The sequence below is a fragment of the Trichosurus vulpecula genome, chromosome 4, assembly GCF_011100635.1.
Source record: "Trichosurus vulpecula isolate mTriVul1 chromosome 4, mTriVul1.pri, whole genome shotgun sequence".
Classification (NCBI taxonomy): domain Eukaryota; kingdom Metazoa; phylum Chordata; class Mammalia; order Diprotodontia; family Phalangeridae; genus Trichosurus; species Trichosurus vulpecula.
In genome coordinates, this window is record NC_050576.1 from 128,660,203 (window position 1) to 128,672,989 (window position 12,787).

The 12,787-nt window shown below is 41.7% G+C and overlaps 1 protein-coding gene across 1 annotated transcript in view; it reads right to left on the reverse strand.

Moving 5' to 3' along the window:
- Window positions 1-12,787, reverse strand: part of CAPN8 (calpain 8) — a 101,764-nt gene that overhangs the window by 55,163 nt on the left and 33,814 nt on the right. The gene's annotated exons all lie outside the window — the stretch shown is intronic.

Sequence of the window (12,787 nt, forward strand, 5' to 3'; positions counted from 1 at the left end):
GTGTGTGGATTACCCAAGATCCATGAGTGTCTTCCAATCTTCCCACTAATTCCTATCATACTTCAAGGAGAGGATAGAGAGAAAACAGATGAAACTCAAAGACTATCAGACTCGTTCTCAACAATTCTGATAAAGATTTTGGTGGAGAGCAAAGCTGGAACAATTGCTGAGAATGGGATTTAGAAATTATCTTATATCAATTATCTTTCAAGTCAAAACAAACAACAAAACCACACATTCTTTGTGAAAATCGACTTTTTCATACTCATAAAAGGTATTGGTCTTAAATAAAATCCTGTTAGCTGTAAGTCTGGGTATCACTGATAAATTATCATGACAGTCAGACATAGTGGCACATGCCACTAGTCCCTGCTGCTGGAGGAGGCTGAAGCTGGTGGATCATGATCTCAGGAGTTCCAAGTTGCAATCGGGCTAAAATCAATCAGGTGTCCACATTAAGCCCAGCACCAATCAGTAGTCAAGCCTCGTTGATTGTACCTCCATATCTTTCATTTCTATCTCCTTTTCTCCATCCATACCACAGCTACCCTGGCTTAGGCCTGCATCTTCCCTCCCCACTAGACAGTTATGATATAGCCTCCTCATTGGATTGGTCTCCCTGCTCCCAATCTGTCCCCTCTTCAATCCAGCCTCCACACAGCTGTCCAAATGATGTTCTTAAGCATAGGTCTGGCCATATGGTTCCCTGTTGCTGCTAGAATTAAAAACAAACTTCTGCGTTTCACATTCGAAGAGGTTGGTAGGTGGTAAGTTGGCAGAGTGTTGGATCTGGACCCAGGAAGACCTGAGTTAAAATCCTGTCTCAGTTCAAATTCTATGCTCACACTGTGTGACTCTGGGCAACTCACCTAACCTTGTTCAGCCTTAATTTTATCTCAATTGGAATTTAACAAAAAGGGGGAACTGAGGAAAATATTCGTGCAATATAACATTTATTAGCAGAGGCATGCTGCCTGTCAGTAAATGGGTCAATGACTTGCCTCCATTTATCCCAAAGACTGCAAGCAAAAGTTCAGTCCATCTTTATAGGGTTAGGGGAGCACAGAACAAAGAACAGAAAGGGATAGATGACATCATGGGATTAAGGACAACACATTTGGTTACAAAGCTGAGGGGAAGGGAACAACATGATTGGTTGGAAGTTTGATAATGAGGGCTGGCGATTCCCCTCCTTCTCTTATGAGACTAAGAAGTGGTCATTGTATGAGTACAGGTGCCAGACAGGAATACAGCCTTTTGGATCCACAGCAAACCAGACATCCTTGAAGGAGAGCTTGGTGGCTAAAAAATATTAGGAATTAATTTAAAAAAAATAAATGTTGAAAACTAAAAATAAGTTAATTAAAAATGAATGTTGAAAACTAAAAATAAATAAATTAATAAATATAAAATAAAAGATATTAGGCCCAACTCCCTCATGTTTACATGCATTCCTATGCCAAAACTGACAAAATTCTTTGAGGCAAGAGTAGATCAGTGATTAGCAGGAGAGCTGGATTTCTAAAAATTAACCCATTACAGGCCAGTTGAATTCTGAACTAAGTTCAGAGACAAAGAATTATGACTTAAGCAATTACAGGAGACAAGCAGTTACAAGACAAAATCAATTACTTGCTAATAATAAAGATCAATAAATAAATGATGGAGGATCAATTTTAATCTTCTCAGTTTCCTCCTCTGTAAAATGGGAATTATGGTAGCACCTACCCCAGAGCTGTTGCCAGGATCAAATGAGACAATCACTATGTAAATGTTAGCAATTATTCACTCTTATCATTAAAGCCCTTCCCAGTCTGGCTCCTGCCTATCTATCCTGGAATCATTAAACATACCTTGCCCTTTCCACACTCTGCGAACTAATCAAACTTGCTTTCTTGCAGTCCTTTGCGCATGATATTCCATCTGCCATCTCCATGCAAAAATGATCTCTCATGCTTGGAAGGCCCTGCCTCCTCACCTCCATCCCCTCTGAATTTCTTCTTGTTCAGTTATTTTTTAGTCATGTCTGGCTCTTCATGACTCTCTTTGGGTTTTGGGGTTTTTTTGGCAAAGATGCTGGAGTGATTTGCCATTTCCTTCTCCAGCTCATTTTACAGATGAGGAAATTGAGGTAAACAGGGTTAAGTGACTTACCCAGGGTCACACAGCTAGTGAGTGTCTGGGGCCAGATTTGAACTCAGAAAGATGAGTCTTTCTGACTCCAGGCCTAATGCTCTATCCACTGCACCACCTGAATTTCTAATTTCCTTCAAAATACAACTCAAGTAACACATCCTACATGAGAGCTTTTCTGGTACTCTAAATCTTCTCCTCCCCTCCCCCACCACCACCTGGGCTTGGATTTATTTTATATTTATTCCTCATTTACTAATATATACATATGTTGTTTCCTACAATAGAATATGACCTCTTTGAGGCATGGGGCTGTCTTGTTTTTGTCTTTGTGATAAATAATATCAATGATTAATTCATTGAAACACGTCGCCAACATCCTGGACAGAAAGTTTAGTTGTCAGCATGGTATAGTAAAAAGAATACTGACTGGAACCAGAGGAATTAGGTTCGAATCCTGACTCTGCCCCCTACTACCTCTGTGACCTTGGGCAAGCCACTTAACTCCTGTGGCCCTCACTTTCCTCATGTATAGAATGAGAGGGTTAGGTAAGGTAATATCTAAAATTCCTTCTGCCAAATTGAATCTATGTTCTATAAATTCAATACATTTTTTTCTTTTACAATTTCCTGGGTTGTAGAGCAAATTACATTGTATTTATTTTTTATCTACTCAGCTGTCTATGCTGTCTAACTCAATAGATTATTGTTACAGTACTTAAGGTGGGACTTTTTGCTGTGGACCTTTAATGATTCTGGCCTTTGTTTGAATGGAGCAGATAGAGTGGGATGTTTTTGTATTTCTCAGCACTGAGACAATTGGGAGTCATTGATTGACTTGTATCTGATGTGATATTGGGGGTGGGGAACTTTTCCATGCCCGGCCTGAGTGAGGCCAGGGCCCTGGACAGGATCTATAAGCACAGAGGTTAGCATTCTCTCTCAGAGCTCTGAGCCACAGCAGGAGTGGTGCGTGACTCTGGGCCAGCCGTTGTAATGAGCTCCCCGGCTGAACACTCAGATGTTGATAACTACGAATTGTATTTGGTCTGTAATTCAGGGTGCTGGTTCTTTCTCCTGAACTAAGTAAATGATATTTGTATGCTGGATTAAAGTAAGATTGTTAACCCCTTAACATTGCTTTTCTTAGTAAAGCAGATCAAAAGGACCTGGGCTTGCAGCGTTCTGTGAGCTAGTTGTTGTTGGTTTTTACACCCCCACAGGAGCTGCTAGCTGAATTGTTGAAACAATTATAAACTCCTTGAGGAGATAAAAGGGAAGGGAAGAAGCATTTATTGAGTGCTTACTATATGCCAGGCACTGTGCTAAATTTTTTTACAAATATTATCTCCTTTGATCCTCACAGCAACCCTGGCAGGTAAATGCTATTATTAGCCCCATTTTATAGATGAGGAAACTGAGGCAGACTAAAGTTAAGTGACTTGCCCAAGGTCACACAGCTAGTAAGTTTTTGAGGCTGAATTTGAACTCAGGTCTTCCTCAATCCAGATCCATCACTCAATCCACCTTGCCACTTAGCTGCTTCTGAGGTAAGGGAAAGCTTTGTTGTTTATCTTTGTAGACAATTGACAAAACACTAAATCAAGCCCTGATTGTTAGCCACGTTGAAAATTTAATTGTTGGCCCTCAGCAGTTGGGCTGACTCCAAGGCACCCCTATATCTCAACCAACACCAATTATCTGGGGCCATCTTGCCCAAGAGAAGCAATGTGAGTTAGCCAAACACTTCTGCAGGAGGACTTTCTCACCGAGAGAATGTAGCTGGAGGCCAGTTGGTTGGAACCCGGGACTGGGCTCTCTTACCTGTTCTGCCACCAACCCACTGGGGTCACACTGCTCAGTGTTCATCCTTGCCACTCCCACCCACTTCCTTCTGTGATTACCTCCTGATAGTAACAATCAAAAGTGTTTTTCTGATGCCCTGAAAGCTATTTATGGGTCAAAGACCTATTGGCACATCTCAACTACTCAGTGCTGATGGAGCTACATTGATTAGTGATAAGGACATGATCCTGGAGAGATGGGCTGAACACTTCCATTGTGTTCTCAACAGACCATCAATCAATGCTGAGGCCATCGACCACTTACCTCAGGTTGAAGTTAATCCCTCTTTAGCCAAATTTCCAAATGAAGAAGAGGTTTTGAATGCCATTAGGCTCCTCTCCCATGGCAAAGTACCTGATGCTGATTCTATTCCAGCTGAGATTTATAAGGAAGGGGGTGCATTGCTCATTCAAAAGCTGACTGAAGTTTTCCAGGTCACATGGCAAGAGGAGGTTATCCCCCAAGAGTTCAAGAACACCTCCATTGTCCATCTCTATAAGAGGAAATAGATTGTCTTGTGACAATCATTGGCAGGGGGTTGGGGGGGGCGGGAAGGGTATTGTCTTCTCAGTCATTGCTAGCAAGATTCTTGTCCTCCTTAATAGGCTGCTCCTTCATCTGGAAGATAGTTATCTACCTGAGAGCCAGTGTGGCTTCAGAAAGAGCTGAGGAATGGTCGATATGGTGTTTGTTGCCTGACAACTCCAGGAGAAATTCCAGGAGCAGAGACAGAGAAATGTACACAATGTTTGTCAGTCTCACTAAGGCCTGTCACTCATGATGGCTTACGAAAAATTATGTCAAAATTTGGGTGCCCAGAGAAGTTCATCAGTATTGTTCATCAATTTCATGACAGTGTGCTTTGCCTCTGGACACTGAACTCTGCTCTCGTGCTTTCTCTGTCACCAATGGAATGAAACAAGGTTGTGGGCTTCCTCCCATGCTTTTTAGCATGATGTTTTCAGCAATGTTGTCAAATGCCTTCAATGAGGAAGAACACGGCATCAAAGTCAGTTACTGCACTGATGGTAAGTTATTTAACTTGAAAGGGCTACAAGGCAAGACTAAAGTGGAAGGAGAGTTGGCACATGATTTTTTGCTTACAGATAACTGTGTACTCAATGCAGCCTCTGAAGCTGAGATGCAACAAAGTATGGATTGACTCTAAGCTAACTGTGCTAATTTTGGCCTAACAATTAACATTAAGAAAACACAGGTGCTTCACCAGTCGGCACCACACCGGCCATATGTGGAACCATCAGTTACAGCAAATGGAGAAGTTTTGAATACTGTGGATAAGTTCACTTACCTTGGCAGTATACTTTCCAGGGATGTACATATTGCTAAATGAGGTTGACACACACATTGTCAGAACTAGCTCAGTGTTTGGGAGGCTCCAAAGGAAAATGTGGGAGAGAAGAGGTATTAGACTGACTACCAAACTGAAAGTCTACAGAGCTGTTGTGCTGACCTCATTGTCGTATGCCTGCGAAACCTGGAGAGTCTACCAGCGCCATGCCAAGAAACCGATTTGCTTCCATTTGAATTGTCTTAGGAAGATCACCTGGCACGATAAGGTCCCAGACACTAAGGTCCTTTTATGAATTACGCTGCCAAACATTCAAACTCTACTTCAGAGAGTGCAACTCCCACAGGCTGTCAACATTGCTGAATGCCAAACATACACTTGCAAAAAAGACTATAGAGAACTCACACAGGCAAGCGCTTACATGGTGGTCAGAAAATGTAATACAAGGACACTCTTTTCTCCCTGAAGTACTTTGGAATTGATTGTGTGACATGGGAGATACTGACACAGGACTGCCCAGCATGACGTGCCCTCCTCAGACAAGGTGCTATGCTCTATGAAGAAAGCAGAATTGAAGTAGCTCAAAAGAAACACAAGATGCACAAGTTTAAAGAATCCACCCCAAATGTTCGCATGGACTATTTGTGCCCAACCTGTGGTAGAGCATTCAGAGCTTGTATTGGTCTGATTGGCCAGAGTTGGACACACTGCAACTGGACTCTAACATAGCGCTGTCATTTTGGTCCTCTGGGAATGAAGGACAACAACCAACCATGGATCTTAAAAGTACAGAGCTGTTTGCATGTGGTCTCCCCCCATTAGAATATGAGATCTTGGCAGGGGGAGGGGCATGTTTTTGCCTTTCTTTGTATCCTCGTTGCTCAGTGCAGTGCCTGGCATGTAGTAAGCACTTCAATGTTTGTTGACTAACTGACAGATTGACTGGCTGGCTGCTGCCCCTGCCTCTGGAGAGCTGCTATCCTGTTTGTAAGTTCAACACTCCAATGGAAAGGAGCAGAAAGATCAGACAGAATTCCGTGCTGACTATCGCCCCAGTTCCTTTCCTCAGAGCATTTAGAAACAAACCCCTGGTGGGGAATACGATTATTCCCAGCTAATGAGGAGGATGAACACTGAGCAGTGGGATCTCATCAGGTCAGTGGCAGAACAGGAAAGAGAACCCAGGATACTTGGTTTCCAATCTTGGGCTCCATCCAATAGCCCTCCAGCCACATTCCCTTGACATTGCCATTCAATGCACAGCAAAAAAATATTCTTCGATTGCTGACATGCTGACATCAAACAAGGCTTACCAGCTGGAAAGGAGTTTAATTTTCTTTTCATCTGGTCCACTCCTGACATTTCTCAAAATCTGCCCTGCTCTTTCAGCAAGCACTTAGGCTCTGAAGGGTGGTACAGGGCATGCTGCTAGATCCCTGCTGGTTAGTATCTGAGATGAGAGTAAGGTAATAAGACTGATTCTTTAATAAACACACCAGAATTCATACATACCAATGAGTGTTGGCCCTGTCACAGAAGTCACCTTGGGAGAATAAGGCACAGTGGTGGCAAAATCTTTGATGTAGAGTGGAAATAGCCTTGGATGTAGAATAAGAAGCTCTTGGCTTAAGTCTCAGCTCTTCCACTTACTGGCTTTGTAATTGTGGACAGGACTCTTTAAGACTTGTTTTTCTCTTCTATAAAATGGGCATAATTATACTCATACTACTTACATCACTTTGTTGACCTTAAGAAAGCACTTAGTAAGCCGTGAAGCATTATTTAAAATTTACAACTATTATTATGTTCATCCTATGAGGATGGATTTGATATTTGAAACTGGCCACAAGTCATTCAGAATTATCTCTGATGAATAAGATGAAGGACAACAAGAAGTAAGCATGTATTAAGTACCTACTAGGCTCTAGGCACCAGACTAGGAGCTGGAAAACAAAGATAGTCCTTGCCCTCAAGGGGTTTACATTCTACAATATGTCCCTAATCTGAAACATACACGAATAAATACAAAGTAACTTTAACGGGGGTAGGGGAAACACTAACTACTAAGGGAAGAGGTAGCAGGAGCTGAACCTTAAAGGAAGCCAGGGATTTTAAGAGCCAAAGTTTACAGGTAAAGGAGAGTCTTCCCAGGATCAGGACAGTCTGAGCAAGGGGTAAGAGGAAGGCGCTGGCATTTCATGAATGGGAAACAGCAAATGTCTAATCTATGTGGACACAAAACATACAATCATAAACAGAGAAATAATGAAAAGAAGGCACATGAAAAGTATGACATGACACCATGTTCTCTTCCCCAGGTGTACATACTAATGAATGAGTTTGGTAAGTTGTACATCCAAAGGAAATCTTGGCAATAGGCATTCTTCATCCATTTCATCTTTCCTATGTGAATGGTAAGGCTAAACTCCGTTGTGTTCAGCTACATCCCAGGAGACCCTGCAGTGTCCTGGATATAATCAACATGATGCTAAGGGCAGAAAAGAACATCTAGAGGACCTACCACACACAGGGAATTACTCTTCAAACTGGACTTTGCAATGAATCTTTTCTATCATAGTAGGGAGCACCATCTGCGAGTGTACATCTCCCTGTTTTCTACCTCATCTGATGTGTATTATCAGGGAGTTGTTAAACAAGATATATTATAGGAGGCTAAGGAAGTTTTCCTGACCTCAGGTATAAAGATAATGAAAATAAGTCACCCAACATATGCAAGGGATATATACATATACACATATATACATAAACACACATATATATGCATATATACATACATATGTATCTGAATACACAGATATAGATATATAAAGGGGGTTTGCTTGGCTCACAAACACAGGGCAAGGACACATGCTAGGTAAGATCCAAGAGAAGTTGAAGTCAGTAAAGAGATTCCCACTACCTCTCTCTATTTCCCCACAGTAACACACATCCCAGGTTCTGATCTCATAGCAGTAGGAACAGATCCCTGCTGCCCACGTATTAACTCAAAAAAGCACAAATTGACTTTGTCTATGTTGCATTTTTATTTATTTTGTTAAACATTTCTCAATCACATTTTAATCTGGTTCAGGTGGAAGTTTTGCAGGTGTTTTCAGCCTCTAGTTTGACACCTCTGTTCCAAGGAGCCTAGAAAGGTTGTCATGCCTGGTGGCAGATTCAGAACAAATCAAGAACTATAAATCCTCTTGGAACAGGGTCCAGGGAATGATAGGGACCCAGACTCTAGAAATCATCTAATCTAATCTTCTCATTTTATAGATGAGGAAACTGAGATCCGGAGAAATAAAATTGTTCCACCCCAGGTCGCACAGATAGCCGACAGAGAGCTGGGATTTGAACTCACATCCTGGGAGTGTGACTCCTTTTGCCTTTGTCACTACAAGTCTTTTTTGGAGCCTAATCTAAGCCATATGAAAGGCTCTGTTGGCATCCAGACTGTTTACTCTTCCTCACACAGCACAACCCAGATGAAGAGAAATGCATCCTCCATGAGCATCTCCTGCTCCTAATTAGTAAACATTAGTAGTCATAGTGTCAACACTGATTTAATCCATTGACCTTGTTACAATCATTCTCTGCAGTTCAAGGATTAAAGCAGCTAGCTCTCTGTGAGTTCCTGAAGCCTACAAATGTATATGAGAGTTAAATGAACTAAAAAGAACTGGAAATAAAGTGTGTACCCAATGATTAAAGAGTACCTGAACAAATCGTGTTATATCCAAACTATCTTTTCAGGCTTATTACATACAACTCCCCTTCACATACTCTATGGTGCAGCCAAAATGGTGCACATGGCAGCCCATCTCCTATCTCTCTGCTTTTGAACAGTTCATCCCCCATGCCTGGAATGCCCTCTTTCCTCACCTCTGCCTTTTAAAATCCCTAGCCTTCTCCAAAACTCAACTCAAGCACCACTTCCTACATGAGGGACTTCTGATCTCCCAGCCTTCTCCAAATTGTCTTCTATGTACTCTTTCGTTTATCTTGTCCTTACTTCTCTGAGCATAGGTTGTTTCCCTCTAATAGAATGTAAGCTACTTGAGGCCAGAAATGGTTTTATTTTTGCCTTCGTATCCTCCAGTACCTGCCAGAGTACCTGGCACCTTGTCAATCAACAGATGGATATATCATTGCACAGTAAGAAATTATCAGTATGAGGAACTCAGAGTAACATGGGAAGCAGACTGAAAAAAGTGAAGCCAGAGCGATATGCACAGCTACAACAACAAAATGAGAAGATCGTTAAAAGGAAGCGAGGCTCTGAATAACTAAAAAACAAATACTGAACACAGCTAATGAAACATACCTCCCTCCTCTCCTCAGAGATGAAAGGTCTTTGAAGGCAGAATATTGCACATATTATCAGAAATAGTATTTATATTGACTATTTTTACTTAACTGTTTTTCTTTGTTACAAGGGGAAGTCAATTCTGATGGGTAGGGAGAGCAGAACACATTCATAAATCATAGTCATATAAGAAGAAGAGCATTTGTATCACACTTTAAGATTTGCAAAGTACTTTATAAATCTTAGTTATCTCCTATGATCCTCCCAAAACCCTGAGAGGTATCTGCTATCATGATCCCCATTTTACAGGTGAGGAAACTGAAGCAGACAGAAGGTAAGTAACTTGCCCAGAGCTCCACAGTTCAGAAGTATCTGAGATTTTAAGTCGGGTCTTCTTGACTCCAGGCCTAGTGTTCTATCCACTGTCCTGCACTACCTAGCTGCCTATAAAAGCAAAAGATATTTGTAAAACTTATTTTTAAAATAAAATAAAGGAAAAGAAAAGATAGCCCATGATTCTTGCTGCTAAATCCTAAAGCCAATAGGTTCAATGAGGGATTGGTTGTTGTCCTTCACAGAGGACCAAAACGATACCACTATGTTAGAGTCAAGTTACAGTGTGTCCTGCTGTGGCTGATCAGACCCATAAAAGCTCTGAATGCTCTACCACAGGTCGGGCACAAATAGTCCATGTGAACATTTGGAACGGATTCTCTAAATTTATGCATCTCGTGTTTCTTTGGAGTCACTTCAATTCTGCTTTCTTCATAGAACACAGCAACTTCTCTGATAAGGACATGCTATACTGGCCAGTGTCTCCCATGCCACACAATCATTTCCAAACTTCTTAAGACAGACCTTGAGAGTATCCTTGTATTGCTTTTTCTGACCACCATGTGAGCACTTGCCATGTGTGAGTTCTTCATAAAATAGTCTTTTTGGCAAACATGTATTTGGCATTTGAACAATGTGACCAGTCTATTGGAGTGATGCTCTCTGAAGCAGAGTTTGAATGCTTGGCAGCTTAGTTCAAGAAAGGACCTCAATATCTGCTACCTTATCCTGCCAGGTGATCTTCAGAATTTTCCTAAGACAATTCAGATGGAAGAGATTCAGTTTCCTGGCATGGCACTGATAGACTCTCCAGGTTTCACAGGCATACAACAATGAGGTCAGCACAACAGCTCTGTAGACTTTCAGTTTGGTAGTCAGTCTAATACCTCTTCTCTCCCACATTTTCCTTTGGAGCCTCCCAAACACTGAGCTAGTTCTGACAATGTGTGTGTCAACCTCATTATCACTGTGTACATCCCTGGAAAGTATGTTGTCAAGGTAAGTGAGCTTATCCACAGCTTCCAAAACTTCTCCATTTGCTGTAACCAATGGTTCCACATATGGCTGGTATGGTGCTGACTGGTGGAGCACCTGTGTTTTCTTAATGTTAATTACTAGGCCAAAATTAGCACAAGCAGCAGAGAATCAATCCATACTTTGTTGCATCTCCGCTTCAGAGGCTGCATTAAGTGCACAATCATTTGGAAACAAAAAATCATGCACCGACATTCCCTCCTAAATTCTAAAGCCAATAGATTCAACGAGGGATAACATACTGATAAAGGGGAATCATAAGATCCAAAGCTAAGGTTTTAATATACTGAAGTCAAAGAACCTAAATCCAAACCCAAGCCCTGCCCAATACAACACAAGTGATCTTGGGCAAGCCATTTAACTTCTCTGGGCCTCAGTTTCCTTATCTGTAAAATGAAGAGTTGGACAAAATAATCTCTATGGTCCTTGCCAGCACTCAATCCTATGCTTTCCACTTCATTTCAAAACTTCAGGTATCTGCAATTTGGTTTAGATGGACACTATCTCTACCAACATGGATTGTGACTCCTCTTTGACTTAGTAGATGGTGTGTGACAGTTGCTATTGCCAAAAAAAATAATAATCCATCATCCTGCAGCCAACCTGGTGACATGTTTCCCCAAATTCTTCACACGAGCTTCATCCTTGGAGTACAGACGTTCAGCCCATCCTAACCGCCATACTTCCCACCTTGGTAGGACATGACAGAGCTATGCTCCACTGCCACAGCCTTCAAGAGCATGGGTCCACCTACCATGACACAATGAGGCATCAGAGGAGGAGCACATTCAATGGCTACCATTCCTGGGATCAATGGGGCAACAAACTGAACAGCCCAATTTGTAAATGAGAATAAACAAATCAGTCACCATCCCAAGATGGTGACCATGTTTAACCACTGTGAAAGTTCCAGCATCCCACATCCTGGTTATGACAAGTAATTGTGTCAGATAAATCCACTAAGATGCTTCAATCCAGATGCTCCTGTCTGACTCCTTTCACTATATTTCCACATCCTGCTCATCTAACGCCCTAACCCAAATCTCCCAGCAACTAACCTAAGCCACTAATTGTTTCCTATTATTATCACTTCATAAGCCTAGAAATAGAAGAGGCCTAAGCAAGCCACCAAAACCAAATCCCTCATTTTACAAATGAGGAAACCAAAGCCCAAAGAAATGAAATAAATTGACCAAGATTACATAGCTAGCAATTCTAAGAGCCAGGATTTGAACTTGAAATCTTTGAGTCCAGCACCATCATCCTTCCCGCTTTACCAAATCGGCTTATCCCTATATGTGCCATATTTATAGTGCATTAGTCTAACAATCCTGATACCAGCTCTTTCACTAAATAGTTACGTGATCTGGAGTAAGTCACTTCACTTCTGGGCCTCATTTTCTCCTTCTGTAAAATGAGGGGTTTGCATCAGATGTCTCTGAGCTCCCTTGCAACTCTAATGAATATTAACAATGTGCTAGGTGCTGTTTCGCAGAATGCACCATTCCTTGACATCACAGGTATCCAAAGGCCAGCTGGGTCTAAGAAACCAGACTCTACACAGGACAAAGGTAATGTCTAGAGGAAATTCTATCAAATAACCCCATATCAAAGACCAGCCCTGGAAATTACTAGTATTTTTCTGAGCAGTGGCACTGTGACTCATTTATGGCATCTATTATTTTTATATCCCCAAAATAACTCCTTTCAAAACTGGGCCACATAATAAAGAGCACTAAGTAATCCACTTTCCAGGCCCCCGACAGGTCAGCCTTGCACCTCAACTCCCTGGTTCCCATGGTGATGCAGAAGGCTCTTCTCAG